The 19,033-nt window shown below is 40.2% G+C and overlaps 1 protein-coding gene across 10 annotated transcripts in view; it reads right to left on the bottom strand.

The window, feature by feature from the left end:
• The window catches only part of OTUD7A (OTU deubiquitinase 7A), a 306,759-nt gene that overhangs the window by 182,621 nt on the left and 105,105 nt on the right, over positions 1-19,033 (bottom strand). For all 10 annotated transcript variants that reach the window (XM_059714799.1, XM_059714800.1, XM_059714795.1 and 7 more), the window contains one exon: positions 7,042-7,178. The gene's annotated coding sequence lies outside the window, so the exon portion shown is untranslated. The remainder of the gene's footprint in view (positions 1-7,041; positions 7,179-19,033) is intronic.

Below are 19,033 nucleotides of genomic sequence, written 5' to 3'. Positions count from 1 at the left end.
AAGCATGTGGCTTCATTTCTGGAATCAAAACTGAATGTCTGTTCACTTGCTTATCAGTTCGATACAGCCTTGGGCTTTTTGACTGTAGCCTACAAGTGGAATAGGCGCCAGGGCTAGTATGTTGGAAAAATAGAGAATAAGGACCACTCTGACATGATATACCAGAGGCCATTTCAGCACCAGCAAAAGGAATTTAGGGGTCAGATTGGAATCAAGTCCTTCAGTGCCAAAGTAGTTGTTTTCCTTGGATCAGCTTTCTAAGACTGATGCTTTTTATCTTTAGGATGGTTTCTAAAGTGTCAAAGCTGAAGAGAAATCATTTATGACATGTCCTTGCTGCAAACGAAAAGCCAACAATGTTCTGGGTCATATTACTAAGGGTCTCTCTTGCAAATCAAGGGAAGTAAATTCTGCCACTGTTCAGAACTGATGAGGCCTCACTTGGATTACTGTCTGGTTTGGGGCTCCATATTTCAAGAACAATATGGCCAGACTAGAAAGAGTCCAGCTGAGAGTGATGAAATTATTAGAGGACTGGGAAGACTGAGGGGTGATTTTATTACAGTCTTCAAATACAAGAAGAGAGATTATAAAGAGGATAGAGATAGCCTTTTCTCTGTGGCTGTAGGGGAAAGGACTAGGAGCAATGGCCTTAAACTGCAGCAGAAGAATTTTAGGGTGGCAATTAGAATTTTCTGACTATGAGGGTGGTCAAATATTGGAACAGACTACTTGGAGAAATTGTAGTATCTCCATTTCTGGAAATTTTCATGCAAAGGTTAGACAGAAAGTTGACTGGGATGATTTAGTTAGGGCTGTTCCTGCCTTGAGCAGGGGACCAAACTAGATGACTTCCTGAGGTCCCTTCCAGCCCTATTTTCATATGATCCCATATTTCCATTTTTCTTGGTGCTTCGCAGCAGAAGACAAGATCAGTGGCACCTACCATGGTAAAGGAAATCTTGCAGATTTTGAAAAAAGAGCAACACTCTTTTCCCCTTGTAAGTGAGGAATCAGCACTGATGCCTAAAGCTATAATTGACTTGAGAAGTGAAAATATTTTGGTATCAGCTGGCATGCATTTGAGACCATATATGCCTCATGGGCTGTGGCAATAGCATTTAAAGTCTAAGGATGGAAATCTAGGGGAGGACCTGTAGAAGACTAAAATCCTGCAATTTTCTATAGTGCCTTTTCAAACTTAGACATCAGAGCTGACAGTGAAAGCTGGTTTACCCAACTTGGAGGCAAGGCATCCAGAGCTGTGGAACCTTGGCCTAAAATTTTGGGTAGTTTTGGGTTTGAGTTTCCTCGGAGAAATTTCCACAATAGGAGGTTGAACTACAGTCCTCCTGGGCTCTAGGTATGAACAGAGTTAATGGGAAAACAGAAGTTTCATCCCACAAAAAATCCTGATATTTTGACATTTTTTTGTGATTTCAGAAGGAAAAATAAATCAATATAGTTGAACTCTTCATTCTGCAAACAGTTTTAAAAAGTTTGATTAAAAATACCCAAATATTTAACTTCACTTTGTCAATCATTTGGGGAATTACCTGGATGCATCAGCTGAGTCATAGAGAAACTCCATGTGTTAAGGGAGATTTAGTCCAGTTGGTAAATAGGGCTCATGAGGGGACAAATAGAGCATACCGAGCCTGGGATAACAAGTTCCATGACTGCTCCCTCATGTCTCAGAGAGAGATTAATGTCAACTCAAAATCTACATCTGCATTATGATTTTTCCAAAAGAAAAAGTTCTACAGAAAGTTTAGATTTTGACAAAATACCAGTTTGACAGAAAAATGGTACCATAAAAACATTGAACTGGAATCCTAACCTCCTCCCTCAACACACTGTTCTAGTACTTAAGTTTGAAACCTCTTTCTTATATCTAACCTAAATCTCTCTTGTTGCCAGGTAAGGTCTTTACTTCTTATCTGTCCCCTGTGGATAAAATTGATCACTGTCCTCTTTAAATCAACCCTATTTTATTTAAAGGCTAATCGCTCTCCCTCCCCAATCTTTTCTTCTTCAAACTAAATAATCCCAGTTCTACTCAAATCCTAATAATTGTTGGTGCTCTCCTCTGAACTCTTTCCAATTTGTCCACATCTTTCTTAAGTGTGCCGCATCTAAAACTGGACACAGAGCTCCAAGCTAGGCTTCACTAGTGCTACAGAGTGCTATAAACACTTCCAGTGACTTGCATGTGATCCTCCTGTTAAATACATCCCAGTGTGCTTTTTGTGAAACAATATTACACTATTGACTCGTATTCAGTTTGTGAGCCCCTATAACCCTGCCTAGCCAGTTTGCATTTCTGTATTTGACTATTTCATCCCAAGCACTGTACTTTGCACTTACCTTTGCAGAATTTCATCTGATTTAATTGTACACCGTTTCTCCAATTTATCAAAGTCATTTTGAATCTTAACTCTACCCTCCAAGCTATCTGATACTCCACCATCTTGATGACACTTGCACTCAATTCCATTCTTCAAGTCATTAATAAAGATATTGGGCAACACTAGACACAGGACAGACCACCTGGGAACCTCACTTGATACCTCCTTCCACTTAAGTGTCAACACACTGGTGATGACTACCTTCTGAGCAAAATTATCTAAACACTATGAGCTTCCACCTTACAATAGCTTTCATCTACATCGTATTTCTTTAGCTTACTTATGAGGAAATGTTTTGCTCAAAAAGTTTTTAACCAGTCCTCCTGTGAAAGCCTAGGAGGCGTGATCTCTCTCTCATAAATGTGATTTTTTATGAATAAAAAAGCAGCAATGAAAGGAATCTAAATTAAAAAAAAAGCCAAAATCAGGAAGCCAGCAGTTTAGGGACATGGCCAGAGGCCTGGAGCCAAGCAGAAGTAGCAAAATACTGAAGCTGACGTACTGCTTCCAGTTCTGGGCACCACACTTTAACAAGGATGTGGACAAGCTTGAGAGAGTCCAAAGAAGAGCCACCCGTATGATCAGAGTCTTACACAGCAAGCCATACGAGAACAGGCTAAGGGATCTGGGACTCTTCAGCCTGAAGAAAAGAAGGCTGAGAGGGGACCTGGTAGAGGTTTACCACTACACTAGGGGAGTACATCAAGGACTTGCTGAGGATGTTCACCAGGGCACTCAAGGGGAAAACTAGGAGCAATGGCCACAAACTCCTGGAAGACCAGTTCAGGCTCAACATTAGGAAAAACCTCTTCACAGTCAGGGTGTCCAGACTCTGGAATAAGCTCCCTCCAGAGGTGGTGCAATCACCTACCCTGGAAAATCTTCAAGAGGAGATTAGACAGGCACCTTGCTGGTGTCACCTGACCCCCAGTTATCTTTCTTGCTTGGTGCAAGGACTGGACCCAATGATCTTCCAAGGTCCCTTCTGGCCTTACAATCTATGAATGTGAATGTGTAGCTCCCAACAGCAGCTGCTTTAGTGCCCCCACCCCCATCTCCCCTGCCTCCAAGTAGGAACACTTGCCCCTATCACACCCACTGCCCCCCCCGCCCCATGTTCCCCACTCTCCCACCCACCCAATTATGACACTGCAGGAAGTGCATGATTTGAAGCCTTCTCAGTTTCTAGCATGACTGAAGCCACCTGCAGAAGATGCAGTTCAACTTTCCAATGTAAAAATGCAGCAAAAGTAATGGAAAGAATATTCTACAAGTATCTTTGGTCTAAAATCTCTACATACACATAGGAACATGCAGAGAAGTATAGAATGGAGGGGGTTGAACATTATGAATAAATACAGATAGTCAAAAAGCCTGAGGCTGAATCAATTCGATCTTTGCAGGTTAGTCTAAGCTGCGTAGACTGAACAGGTAAGCAAGTGAACAGACATTCACTTTTGATTCCAGAAATGAAGTCACATGCCTGCAGTGGCCCAGGCAAGAAGTTGGGGGGGGGGGGGGGAATGGGAGCACTAGAGCAGCCCTCCCTGCTCAGCTGGAACAGACAAGTTGGGCCAAGGCAGCCTTGTGAGGGAGAGTTTGCAAGGGAGGTGCAAATCATCCTGGGATGCTGGGGGACTAAGTTAACTTGTATCTGGAACAGAAGTTCAATAAACTGATTTAACCTAAATCAGTGAAGTCTGAAACTGCATCCATCCAGGTTTATCTTAAATCAGTTCTGGCCATTTTGAAAGCAGTTTATGTGAACTGAACTTCTGTTGTTACATATTTGAACTGGTTTCCAATCACTTACACTGGTTTGTGTGTAATTTCTGTCCCTAACCTATAACCAAAAACTAAGAAAACCAAAATGGAACAATGATGTTGGTATTTGTGAATCATGGTATTTCTGTAAATTCGTATTGCTGTCATTATTTCTGAACAACTGTAAAAACAAATTACCCCAAATTTTGTGGCTAGGTTTTTCAGTAGGCCATCTAAAAATTGCACAAGCAAATAATATTTCACATGGACATATACAAAATCTTATTTGTTTGCATGTCAATGTTGGTTCATATAGAGATGAGTATTAACGTATTCTGTGCCCTCAGTATAGCTACTAAAGTTTTACTCTTATATGCAGTCTATTTTGCTCTAGACAAACAAACTTAACTTATAAGTGAATTAAAATTCTAAAGTGATCTAAACTAAACTCAGTTTCACTTCAGTTCTGAATAAGAATGGGATTTAATAAGGGGGAGCCTCACACCTTGACTTGATCTGGATTAGTGTTTCTAAGCATGATAAGAAGCCCTAAATGGTTAGAAACCCTTTCAATTAGAACAGGATGTGATATCCTGAACCAAAGGGAAGGAGAGGCAGGTTGAAGAAACCTCAGCCAACATACAAGGCATCTGAGAACTGTAAACTGTCCAAAATAACATCATTACCTAGGGAAAGAGAAAAGTCGAGCACAAAAATTCAGCCCAATTATTTTTATCTAAGAAAGAGTTATCATCTATTTTAAAAGATCAATTTGGGAGCATTTATTAAAATAAAACTGCTCTTTGGCTTTTTGAACCACTGTTGGTTCTTAATCACCTATTATTTTCTAACCTGCTTGAGCTCTTTGATAAAACTAGTAAGAGAGATAAAAAGACTGCTGAATTTTCTTTGGGCAGGAAACTTGTCAGAAAAAAGGCACATTAGAGGTTAATGACTAAGGTACACAACTGTGGAGTAGTAGGGGGATTTAAGAGATAAAGTGGTATTAAGGAGCTAGTGAATGAAAGACAAACTCACCTAAACTTTTCACTTGCTGCTGAAAAAATATTTTCAGAAATCTTTTGAGGAGCTGAATACCCTGACAAACAGGCAACACCTGAATTCTCTCAAGGTGTTGCTAAAATACTTGCAAGCACCAAATCAACCACCAAGCTACCAGATAGGATATTATTCATACTACAGTTATACATAATCAAACCTTTGCATGAAACTCTGCAATTTTCATATGAATAGGATCTACTCAAGAAAAAAAATGAAGATAGCAGACAAATGGAAATAAGTAGAGAAAAAGAGGGTCAAAAAGATTAATAGAGAGAAGGAAGAGGCTTTGCAAGCTGAGCTTTTAGATGATTTTCTGCCAGCATTTTTAGATCCGACCTGGAATACCCTGCTCGGTGCGAAAGCAACAGGTACAAGCCTTATCCAAAGTTAAATGAAAACCAATTGGAATTTTCCAAAGGATTTTATTAGACTTTACTGGAGGTGAATGTCATTAAAGAACCTGCAGTCAAACCTGGTAGACAGGAGAAGCAGAAGAGATCATACCAATTTACTGTAAGAAACTGCATAGAGAACCCCCGAAACAGAGTACATACATGAAACTAAAGTTTGGCAGCAGCTCAAAGTCTGTATGTTAAAAGTTAGAAAGGTAGAGGGGGAGGGGGGGCATTAGTTTCTGGAGGTGTAGGAACAGTAGGACAGTGCAATCAATTGACTAGGGAAATTGTGGAATCTTACTGGAGGTTTTCAAAAGAGGCCAGATGGGCATGTGTTTGGGATAGCTCTTGTGCACCCTCAGGCTTCATTCCAATATTGTGACTTCATAGTGCACAGCACTGCATTGTGCTGCAAGTAGAGTACTTTGAATTCCAAATTTTAACTCAAGGCAACACATCTGTCCTTGCTATTGAACTGTTCAAGTAACATGTTAAAAAAATCGGAAGTTGTGACTCATGCTAGAAGGGATTTTTGGCAGAACAAATTATAAGCACAATGATCATAACATACCTTTTCCCTTCATTTTTCCACACCCATGTTATTTAGAAACTTTCCTGGGTATTGCAGGAAGCAAATTACTTCCGAATATTAAAATGTATTATTCCCACCATTATCCTCTCCTGTTCAGATGAGGACATGATTCTGACCACACCAATGACCTTAGCGATCCCTAATGCTTTCTTTCTTTCTTTCTTTCATGTGCATGTTACAGGATTCTCAAAACACACATGCATTTCAGTTCTGAACTTGGTAGGAAGAAGCTTCTAGATATGTATGTATCATCATTGAATTGTTAAAGTGCTACTGCATTTTTAAAAATGTAACTTGAAGAGATGAATACTTAGATTTAGCCGTACGTCACAAGAAACTGCAGGCTGTTTCAGCTATCAAAACAACAAAAGCAGAGATAAAGTCATTGAACCCACAATACTGGAAACAACAAATGGTATTGTGATCCCTGCTTCTACATTGTCAATTCTAACATTAATTGTCATAGCAACCGAAATTTAAAGCTTCATTTACAATGCAGATAATCTTTTAGTTCATGTTGCTCACTCACAACAACTGATTTGCTGATTTACAGTCTATTGCAGTGAACTTCTAATGAGATAAATAAGGCACAAAAAAAACCAATGTGTGACATGCATTGGCACCAGTTAGCCAGTGAGCAACTTAGCTTCAATCATTCCTTTACAGCTAGTTATTTCTTCCAATACTTTTAAGAACAAACAGCAGCTGCTAAAGCCAGACAGCTAAAATTAGTTCTCTTGTTAAGGCTGCTTACTCTTCAGCCATAAATAGCTATACAGTGATTAAAACGGTCGTTAAGCAAGTTGTTCATCTGACTTACTTTCAACAGACTTTAAATAAGATTTCTTTGAGGCATGTATCAGATGGGCATTATGCTGCTGGTTTTCGGTGAGGAAAATAGTCCATTTTTGCCACAGTAGGAGGTGAGAATAAGTGAAATGGTGTCCCCTGAGAAATCTGAAAAAGAAGAGAGAATACAAATCATCATACTGTTTATGCATTATATGATGATAATTAATGCATTTAATATCAGCCTTACCCTCTGACTTTAGGTGACTGAAACTGCTATGAACTAATTAGTCTGCACACCTGTTTGCACCTGAAAAGCAGATTACCTGAACATCCACCTGGCCACAAAAGGTGGGGTAAGAGGCAGGAAGGCTAAAAATAGCATGGTGCTGGGGACTAGGAAAAGCGCAGCCCTGGGACTGGAGCTGGGGCCAGTGGCTGGGCTTTCCCAGCCCTGTGGCTGCAGTGAAAACTGTACAGAAGTTCAGGTAGATCAGTTTTGCTGGACTGGATCTAAGTGAGACTACCTCTAAGGTAGAGATAAATTAGATGGGGTTGGCCATTTGTAGACCAATCTCACTTTCCTAAACTTCTGTACATGAAGTTGACCTAACTAGGGATCCAAGTGCAAGGTAAGCACCTGGGTGAACTGAAGTTGGATCAGGTGGCCATTTTTAATGCGATCTATCTTCCCCCTAACCTCCCCAAACGTATGTCCCTAGCTCAAGAAAAAGAGCTCTAAAAATCAACTAACATCAGCAATTCTTCCTTGTAATGACTGAAATCCTTTTTTTCAATTGGCTTGTGTAATTTAAGTTTTGAAAAGTGCATTCAGTAGTTTCAAATGACAAGGACATGGAAACAGCAGCTTAATGGCATCCAAAGTGTTAGCATTATGAGCTTTGTATGAATAGTCTTATTGATCTGATTTCCCAATACATTCTTTTCTCTTGCACAAAGATCAGAGGCAGGCTCAAATACTTAAATGCACAGTCAACATGAAGACTGGTAGCATTATTAACTTCCCTTTCAAATGAAATCTGTGCATTCAGTCCTTGACTCACTCACACAAAACAATCCCTATATCAGTGATGCTCAACAAGGGTGTTTGGGCACTCTGAGGTGCCTTGAGAACCTTTCATGCAGGTTATGCAATGCTGTGCAATGTTAGCACTGTTAAGAGGGCAAATGCAATTCAGAAGATAAAAGTCACAGATTTCAAAAAGGAATCCATACTGTCAAAAACATTTCTGACCTGCTGTGGTCTTTCTGAGTTCTTTGCAGTACCAGAATTGATCTATTATTTTTCTGAAGTGAAAATTAAGAGCTGGCATTTTTCGAGAGGTGCCTCAAATCTAAAAAGTTGAGAGCCACTGTCCCATATGAAACAGACTGATCCTCTGTTGCCCTGTGCCTTGTATAGTGCTCTGCATCAGTGCAAACTGAATGCAAGAAGAATATAAAATACTACCATTATCTTGTTTATAATTTACACTCACTTTATGCTGGTGTAAATTATCGTACATGGCAAGAGTAACAGAGAATCAACACATTAACTTGAATGGATAAAACCCCAATACCATGGTTTTGTAAGTTGCCATTAGAAAAAGTCATGAAACCAAATAATCCATCTCATGCTGGGAACTTAGCTAAGGAGTAAATGGAGAGTTAGTACAGAACTGAACTCTTGTACAAGAGTAAAGAATTGAACTTGACCCAGGTCACAACATCTTAGTGGAACTTCCAGCACTAGCCTGCCTAAACCAAAACAAGAGGAGAAAGGAGTTTCTGTGGTTAAAAACAATACAAAAAGCAAATCTTAGGTGTCCTTAAAGCTGATCTTGTAAAAGCAACGGTTATTTTTGTTTCTGGCTTTGGTCAAGTGTTTGTACGATGCTGCCTGCGTTCAAATCCATGCATGTCCTGCAGGAAGCTCCCTACTATATACAATAGCTAAGCAAACTAAAAGCCTGCAAGCTACAGTAGGAAAGAGTTCACTCAAAGCTATACATCAAAATACAGCTGAAATATTTCCGTAACCTACTTCCACCCTCCAATGTCTTCTACACTTCAGTTTCTGTGAAAAACTGATGCTCATTGATTCTTATGCTCAGTTTGCAAAGGTCTTTAAAGAGTGTTGTAGGATTAATTCTTCTTCCACTTCTAAATCCTCCTTCAGTGTCATATACAGCATTTTTAAAATAGGCAGAGATACCAAGTAGAAAATACAGCTATGAGACAAAGAACCAGAATGATTCATTTCACGTTCTGAAGGTGAATAACTGGAGTTTAGCAATCCCTCTCTGCATGTTTCACTTAAACTATATAACTAATTGACAACCTATGAAAAAGTCATTAGGAAAACTGAAAACCATGTGTCAGATAAATCCAGAGGGACAGCATGCCCACTTGCGAATTATATAAAACAGCTAGCCCAGATGCAGTATTATTACAGATCATTAAACAACTTGATAGCCAAGCTAGTGACTGAGCAGTGACACAAGGGGATCAATGATTGAAACCTGTTCTCAGGGCAGCAGGCCACCCTTCCTTAAATGCTCTGCAGGAAGTGTGATATGATATCAGAATTCCAGCTTTTACTGAAATAAATGAATCCTCAAGGTTATGAAGAAAACCTTGAAAACATGAGACAACGATAAACGATACAGCCTGAGTCTGCAACCACCTGACACAATAGCTCTAAGAGGGGAGAAGTATCCCATGTATTTCACTAAGGGGTAAATTCATGATCAGCTACTCTGGCAGCCAGCATCAGATCACTAGTAGATTCGAGCAGAAAGGCCAGAGTGCAACAGCCCCTGTCTACCCATTGTTGCAGATAAATCCCAACTCCTGCAGTAAGTATTGTGGAAACTGTCTGTAAAGGAGAGAGGAAACAATACTACTCCTAGAGGTACCAAGTTCCCACTGCTATCGCCGAGAAGAAAAAGGGTACAGGCAGCCACCTGCATACCAACTGGGAGGTAGGACCATAGGGGAGCCATGTTGTGATGTTCTGATGAACTTCTGTCTCCTCCACAGGTGAAACACTCAGTGTTTCAGTAATGTCATTTTGGTGTGCAATTTTTTTTTCCCTCTCAGTGTCAGGTGTCCTCCTGTACAACATATAGGTACAAAAAGTCATGAAAGACTGAGAAAGGTTATTTCATACCCCAAAAGCCCATCTACCTCTCTCCCAGCTGTACAGTTGGTAAAATAAAAGATATCATCCCACAAAAATCCTTGCTTCATGCATGATAAGGCATTCTTAAAAACACATGTATTTACATTAGGAGCATTTGCCAATTTAGCCTTATTGATGACCCTTTCTAATACAGACATGGCCTCTGCTTGCCTGTATCCATCACTGCTTTCAGCTAAAAGATGCTGTTGAAAAATTAGCCTTGACACAAGAAAGGAGTGGAACAGTCCTGTGGGAGGTCACTGCAATGCCATATCAAGCAGCACATCTGGGATAACTGCTAGAGCACTGTTTTGAATGTGATCCAGGCTGAAGCAGACTGAAAGTTTTCTGACTGGTGTTCAGTATCCTATGAAGATTAAGTAACAGTTTCAGCCCAGTTGCTAGTGATGAGATGCCTACAGCACAAAAGCTATTACACCATGATAAAATGTTCTTATTGATCTTATCAGAGAAGACAAGACAGTCAGAGTCCGTTCCGTCTGGGTTTTTCCAGTGAAATAGCTTTCAGTTCTAAAGTTGGGAATGTTTGTTTAAGAAAACAAAGAAACCACACATCACAAGAAGCACAAAAGCCTTTTTTTTTTTTCTTTTTAATTTGGTTAAAACAAATCAGTATCATCCCGAATATTTTAATTTGGTATAAATCAGCTTCAGCCACCTAGTTAAGTCAGAAGAATTGGAAATACATTTGTTTTTATCATTTTTAATGTAAGTTAGAAAAATGTAAAAATGACATGCGGCCAATTAGCAGGTATCTCTAGTTAAAAAACACCAAAAAAAACAAAACATCTCAGTGGTGATTGTGTGGAGGAACATATGAAAGTGTTTTCTGTGACACAGGAAAGGTGCAGTGAATATGATAAATGTAAAATTTGATGTTAAAAAAGTATAAGCTGTTTTTTTAAGAGGTGTGCAAGTAAGCATTTCTGACTCACTTCAATAGGAGCAATGAATGCTCAGCAAGGCTGAGAAGCAGACCATTAGCTGTAATTGCCACTGTTATCATCATCTATTATTATGTGCTATAAAAAACTAGGCATAGATGGAGTTAAATATTACAATGTGAAACAGGAAATTTGCAAAACCCAAAACAGAATGGAAAATCACTATTGATTGAAAAATAAGCTCACAGAAAAATAAAAAAGCCACCACTACATAGAAGATTAATATCTAAAGACAATAGCTGAAGAAAAAGCTGATGGCTCTTACTTGCCATAGCATATAAAATTTACCTACGAAAGAAAAGAAATCTGACAAAATTGTATGGAGGAAAATGGGCTCAAAAATGCAAACAGCCTATCCCAGACTACCAATGATTATAAAAAAGGAGAAGATACGAAGGGATACAGTTCTGTGTTCAGGCCATATTCAATTAACCTGATGGCAACATAATCCTAAAATGCTAGAAAATATTTGTATAGAACTGCCCGAAATCTGCAGCACAAAACTTCTCGGATTTGTTTCTTTCTTTAATGTATATATGTTTATGTGCTACAATGTCAGTATTCGTTCTCAATTTGTAAAACCAAGGTTTGTTTTGTTGTTTTTTTTACATGAAAAATGAAATACAGTTCAGTTATTTTTCAACAAACCCTTCTCTTCCCTAATACATATGGAGGGAGGGAGGGAGAAAGGGAGAGGAGTTTGCTGAAAAATATGTGCACTATATTTCACTTTTCATGTAAAAAAAATAAATCTTGGTTTTGCAAATTGAGAAGTATCATCATCTACAAAGCACAAATAGAAAGTAAATATGAAAGGAAGAATGCAAAGCTATGAAGCCTTTATATTGCAAGACCTCCAATTCAGTCAAAAGGGGCCTGCTTTACTCTGCTTGTGAAAGATTCACAGTTATGGAAGCTATTTGTAAGATGTGGTATTATTTTTGAAAGACATACCTGCCCTTCTCAGCCACTGCAGGCTGTCATTTACATTTTTTAAAAGGGCCACAGCACAAATCTATTTTTCTTCTTTCTGGCAGTCAGCTCTGCTCACCAGCCAGGAAAAGAATCTTGTCTAGTAATTCTTCCCCATAATAACCAAAATGAAAGATGATATGGGAAACCCCAAGATTTTGATACAAACATGTTGAATACAACAGGCAGAAAGATGACAGAGGTAGTACCCCCTTTCACGCATTATTTGATTTGGGAAGCTGATCTATTAACACCAGAATGGCTACAAGCAGGAGGGAAAAAAACATCTCTCTGTCAGCTACAAAAACCTAACTGGTATACTGTCTATGATGGCAACAGACTGAATGGATAGGGCACAGTGCAAGAAGCAGGGAGATCACTTCCAGGTACTCAGATCTTTGCAGCTAGCTGTTAAAAAGCCATCAACACTTCTGGTTTGCCCTTCATGTCAGGCCAGCCTTCCTAATGAGTAAGACAACTTGACAGAGTAAACTCATGCAATATTTCATCACCTGCAGCCTCCTCCTATTCACAAACATTTTGGAAAGTCCTCCTGTTCTGCTTGTGCTGGTTTATCCTGTTGTTTATTTTGCTGAACCAGTGATTTCTGCAAACAGTGCCTTCTATGTAGTGACAGGCAGGAAGGGCTAATTTCCTTCTGGCTCCTCTCCCTGTGCTGAATTCAGTCACTAGAAGAGCAGGCCATCTGTGGGAGACTTACAAAAGGGTGATGTGGAGGGGAAAAGTGCAGAATTGAATTTTACCCAGCTCACAATATCTCAATGGGACTTTCACCACTAGCCTGCCTAAATCTATTGATCCCAGGAAAAGCAGTGGTTTGAGGAAAAAAAGGTATTCAACTTGTGCCCTTATCAACCACCAGTCAATAGCTTCAGCATGTTCTCCCCCCCTTTCTTCAGCTGATAGGTTTTAACTGAAAGATGCACCCTTGATAAATGCATATTTTACAGAGCTGGACACATATTAATATCCTAAGTAGCTAGCACCATCAGCTAGAACACTTCTGTTTTATAGGATTATGAACTAAAACCAGGAGATTTCATTAAAATGTAGGGGAAAACCTTAATCTTTACTCCTTGAAATGGCATTTTTTAAATACAATCCTTTTCTAAGGAGCTTGTATACAAACAGCTGACCAAATTCTGGGACAACTTCAAGCCAGACTGATTCTGCTTCATCATTTTCTCCCACTAAATTTGACTGGGTATCCAGTCTCTCTAAATATTACATATTCACATTTATCTTGGAAAATCAGGTTGCCAAACACAAGTTGTGAATTATTAAAGCAAACCCTGGCCCCAAGAAACTTAAGTGTTGCACAGATGTACAGATCCTACCAGAGCAGATCTGAAAGACTGATTCTGTATTTTCCCTATATTCCAAGTTATTTAAATCAAAAGCTCCCTGCATTCACTTTTGCTACTCATTACAGATCACATGTAGCCTTCATACAACGCTTTATATCTTCAAAGCTGGAAATGATCTGTGGGGCAAGATGCCGACTGTGAAAGCCCTCTGGTGTTACCTCTGGGCCTGCTGCTGATTCTTAAAAAAAGCCATTGGGAAGAACTCACTAGGCAATGAGATTCAACACTTTTTCCTCAAGGCCTCTTAACATTTCATCTCCCTACCATACTGTAACTGAACTGCTGGCAAAAGATACTCTTGCAAGCCAAGTCCTCAGGGATAGCTCTGGAGCAAGCTCTGCTTTTTCCAGGTGAAGGCAGAAATCTGGGGAGCAACACTGATGCAATAGTTAAGTGTCCATCAGATTAATTTAGCTGGTGGCCGAGGGACAAATCTAATGTAAAGACATCTTGTGATGCTTCCTTAACATGAAAAAGACAATACCTAGCTATGTGGCTGGTAAAGAACGGATTCCTTAAAAAGATCCTTAAAACAGTTTTACTCTTAAAGGGAATTGTGAAAAATGTTCAATCAGCCTTTTCTCTTAACAAGTAATGGAGAAACATGTTAGGCTGATTGTTTAAAATTTTAGATTAATTAATATTCAGTTAACAGCTGACAAGTTTTGTTTGATAAATGAGAGAAGTATTTCTAGAAATACAAAAATAGTTTACACAATATTTAGTTATGCATTTGCCTATATGTAGTGCCTATATAAACACTAACTAGATTAGTAGGACAGCAAGTTATTGTTCCCCACTTCCATTCCCCTTTAAAATAGACTACTGATTTCTATGCTATGTGTTAGTAAGTGGAATAATAACCCTAGGATTAGATCTGAAGAATATACCTATGTTTTGACCTCTCTGGCTTTTGAACAAGAATAAAATTACTGAAGAGGTGCACTGTAAGATTGACAAGCTACAGGTATCTCTTTATATCTGCAAAACATTTGAAAAATTTAAAAGCTATATACAACATACAGGGACCTATCAAAATGAAGGAGGCAGGCAGCCAATTTCACGGGCAGATCATGGGGCCAGCCCCCATTTTCATGGGTTAGTGCAAGAGAGACCCCCACGCCTCTGATTAGCTTAGGGGCCCTGGTGTTCCTGCCCCTTACCACTGATTAGTTCAAAGAGCTGTCCATTACGTGCTCCCTCACCACTGATTAGTAGACAGAGGCAAAGCCACATGACAGGCAGCCCTCTCAGCCAATCAGTGGTGAGGAGTGGAGGAGAGGGCACAACACCCATCTTGGTCACTCCCCTTTGTGCTAGCAGTCCCCATCCCATTTTCCCCCTAGTGGGCTGCACAGCTGGGCTGCAGCAGCCATGAGGACTGCTGGCTACCACTGGGGAGCCAGCATTTTATTTATTTATTTATTTTTTTCATATTTTGTGGACATTGCAGATTTCACAATTTCTGTGAAGTCGTGAATTGAGTAGGTTGCCAACAATATAGAGTTCACTTCTGGACTTTCTGCTTTTGCTACCACATAGGCATTGAAAATAATCAGTGGGCTTTTTCACCCAATATTTAAAATAAAAGATATATGGCAATTGCAGGATGTCACAATTATGCATTAATAATTAGAAAATAATTTGGTAATGGCTTTTACTGGAAGCGTGAAAGCTACCAGACCTTTACTGTCTCATTTTATCCCAAAAGGTCTGTCCTATTTTGAAAACTTAAATACTAGCTATCTAAGAGATTATACACCACTCAAAGTAACAGCTGCCTTAATAACAAAATGTTCATTTTACTCAAACTAGATAACATGACATGCCAGAGGCTGAATTTCTGAACACTTGTCAACTTCACTGCAAGATCACATTGGTAATTCTTCCATTACAAATTCAGCTTTGTAAGGCAACAATCCTTCCTTTGCAAGGCAACTAAGAGTGTGTCTTGTGAACCTCTGTAGCAGATGAAAGAGCATCTAACACAACTTGCCATATGGATTTACAGTGGCTGTGCCACACTCTGTACATACTAGTGATTGTTGCTACAGATGTAAAGCACAAAGTTAATTGGGAAGGAATAGTTCACTTTCCTAATATTTTATATTGCAGCCACTAAACCAGTTTCAACAAATTCTTTAAAGGGTCTCTATGAAAGGAGGCTTTTTCAAATCACAATAATTTAACAAGCTACAAAAAAGAATCAGCTAGAGAATTAATGTTTTCTGCCTCATTACAAAACTCAAGATAGTTACAATTTTGTATCACATCTGAACAGAAGACTGGAATAAACTAACTTTATTATACAATAGATTTTGGTAACATATGAACTTATTTCAAGATCAGGCATTTTCCTTTGTAGTTCTTGCTCAAACCTACCCACTAATCCATTTTGTCAGCTATTGGTGGCAATGATGGAATTAGAGAACTGGCCTTTTTGCAACTTCAAGGCTTTAATGATTTTGTAATTCAATACATACCATCTTTTTTATTATAGTTGATTTTCAATTATCCCAGTTTATCCCTTGAAAGGGTCCTCTAGTGCAAGCTTTTGGCAACATGATCAAGTCAGTTGATAAGGATTAAGAAAGATACAGATACTGTACTCAAATTAAACTGATACTTTCTGAACACAGAAGCATAGTTTTTAAACTGGATCTGCAGACTTACAAGCACTAGTGAAAATTACTGCTTCTAATTGTAGTAACATAACACAAAATACTACTTAGTTACATTGCAAGTGGCTCACTAATTATTTACCTTGGTTTTGCACGTATTCCAAATTTTAGTCTGAAACAAATACAAAACTCGAGGACAATTCTCCAGTATCTGTGACCATGCCTGTGGTGCTTCCCTGCCTAGAGCAAGGCCACCATAAAGAAGTCTACCCACACACTCCATGTGTGCCTGAGTCCAGCAAGCTGGAGTGTAGGTCCAGCCCTTAGAGCCTTGCATTACTGTTAGTTTTGTGATATAATTACTTGTTTGGGGAGCTGCAGAAAGCAGTAAGTTGGCTGTCTGCCCTAATCTTTATAAGTAAAGTCAATTCTTGGATGAGAATTCAACTTTAGGAACTAAGCAGTGATGTTTTGACTGAAATTCCTGAAAGAGGAGACTGCCTACAGGCTGTTTCTGAACATCTGTTTTCCAGAACTGCACTACATAGTGAAACAGATTAAGAAAATACTAGACTATATATTAGGTCTGTACAAAGAGGCTAGTATTCGCTTTGGAGTCGGCCAATCTGGGGGGACAGTGATTCGATTTGGCGATTCGAATCACTGCCCCAAATCAATTTGGCCGAATCTGATTCAATTTGGCTGAATCTCAGAATTTAACAGGCCCCAACCCCTGCCTGCTCTCCCAGCCCCATCAATGGCTGCCCTACCTGATCCCAGAGTTCCAGCTCTTAAAAAAAAACCCCAAAAAACAAAAAAAACCCATACTCAGGCTCCTGCCTGGCCGGAGAGGGGGTAGTGAATCCTGCTGCCACATGCTGAGTGGGCAGCTCTGCCATGAGCTCCCAGAAGCCCACAGCTGCTGCGAGGCTTCCCCCACGCACCCCCACCCCCCCGTTTTTTGTTTTTTTTTTGCTTTTTTGTTTTTTGTTTTTTTAAGAGCCAGGACATTGGGGCTGGGTTGGGCAGCTAACAACAGGGCTGGGAGAGTGGGTGTGGAATAGGGGCACATGGCAGAGCCCCCCATGAAGCACGGTGCGCTGGGAGAGCGGATGGGGCTCTGGGGGGCTCTCAGGAGGGCTAGGGGAGCAGGCAGGGGATGGGGCCTGGCAGAGGTCCCCCCCCCCCAGTCAGTTTCACTGATTTCTTTTCCAATGGGAAACTGGTCTGGATATCTGTCACTGAACAGCAGCATAACAAAACAGGTTTTGGTTAACCACTGGAAAATAGATCAGACCATCATAATCATCACCCCTTAATATATTAAAACCCCATTGCCTTGCCTTTCCATTAAAAAATAGGATACAGAGAAATCGTTACACTAAAACCCAATCCAGTAAGTATGTACTCATGGGCTAGGGATAGAAGTTACACATAAACCAGTTTAAGTCATCAAAAACTGGTTTAAACCTGTAACAGAACAGAAGTTCAGTGCACATAAACCAGTTTCAAAATGGCCAAAACTGGTATAAGATAAACCAAAGCTGGTTGAATGTAGTATTGGGCTTACCTCATTTGGGTCAAACTGGTTTATGGAACTTGTGTCCCAGACCCCTTCCTGGTTCAAGTTAAATAGGGCCCCCAGCATCCCAGCATGCTTTTCAGCCCTAGGGCTGGGCTGTGCTGTCTGCTCCAGAAAGCGGGGCTGGTGGCCCTGTCCCTCTGCTCTCTAGCCAGAGTAGGGCTGGGGGCATGGCCAGATGCCAGCCCAGCTTGCTTCCTGAGGCATAGGGAGAAGGGAGTGGGCTTATCTTGTCTTTTTGGTGTATTACATTCCATTTTAAGTTAGACTAAGTGCATGTGCTCTCACTGTGTTTACTGGGCTGTATCTTAGCTTAGGCAAAGGTTTTGGTTTTTCTGTCATGTGCTTGAGGTTGCAAAGTGCTGTGTTCAATACATGCTCACTTCAGAGAAAGGACTATTCTTGTTCATGCTTTTATGATCAAGCTTTTATGAATTCAGTGCCACTACCTTTTCCCACTCCACCCCTGTCTGGTGGTGGCTGCCCCCCCACTCTGAGTGCAGGAGAGGGACAGGCAAAAGCCTGGCAGGCACTGCCCCCCAACCCAGGCAGACCTGGCTCAAGTCCCATGTGGGACAGGGAGGAGATTTAAACCCACACCCTCCAGTGTGCTAGCCCCAGGCTGGTCCCTGGCCATGCTCCCTCCATTCCAGCAGGGAGGGGTGAGAGCCTTGGAGGACTCTCTCTTCACTCCCCTTTGGCTGGCAGGCATGCTCTAGTGCCCACTGGCTTTAGCCACTGCAGGCATGTGATTGCATTTCCTGAATCAAAAGTGAATGTGTTCACTTGCTAATCAATTCAATCTGCACACCTTAGACTAACCTGCAGAGACTGAACAGATTCAGCTTCAGGCTTTTTCGCTGTCTGTACCTAGCCCTGATCAACTTTGTTCATGCAACTAGTCACTGATTCCAATGGCAATATGTGCCTGAATAGTTTCTTACTTGCCTTTAGGATCGAACACAAGCTGGTCTCTTATTTCTGCAAGGAGAAAAAGTAGTAGAGAGCACATTGCATATTTTATGAAAATGGTCTTATTTTGCTACAAACTCAAAATGAGTTGTCTGCATGTATAAACACAAACACACACATACCAAGGACAATTTAAGAGGTGAACAAAATTAAAAATAGATGAACTCAGTAACGCTAAATAACATGTTCTGAAAAAAAAAACAAAAAAAAACCCAAAAAACCCCACCACCTGAAATCCTGTCCCCACTGAAGTCAATGGAATTAAGATTTTCTGCCATGCCTTAATATAAGTTTCCATGTGGCCTATCCCCATGGACTACAATGGAACCTGGCTAATAA

This window comes from Alligator mississippiensis, chromosome 11 (assembly GCF_030867095.1).
Source record: "Alligator mississippiensis isolate rAllMis1 chromosome 11, rAllMis1, whole genome shotgun sequence".
In the NCBI taxonomy this organism is placed as follows: Eukaryota; Metazoa; Chordata; order Crocodylia; family Alligatoridae; genus Alligator; species Alligator mississippiensis.
Note: the sequence above shows the minus strand (reverse complement) of the source record. Positions and strands in the feature narration are given on the sequence as shown.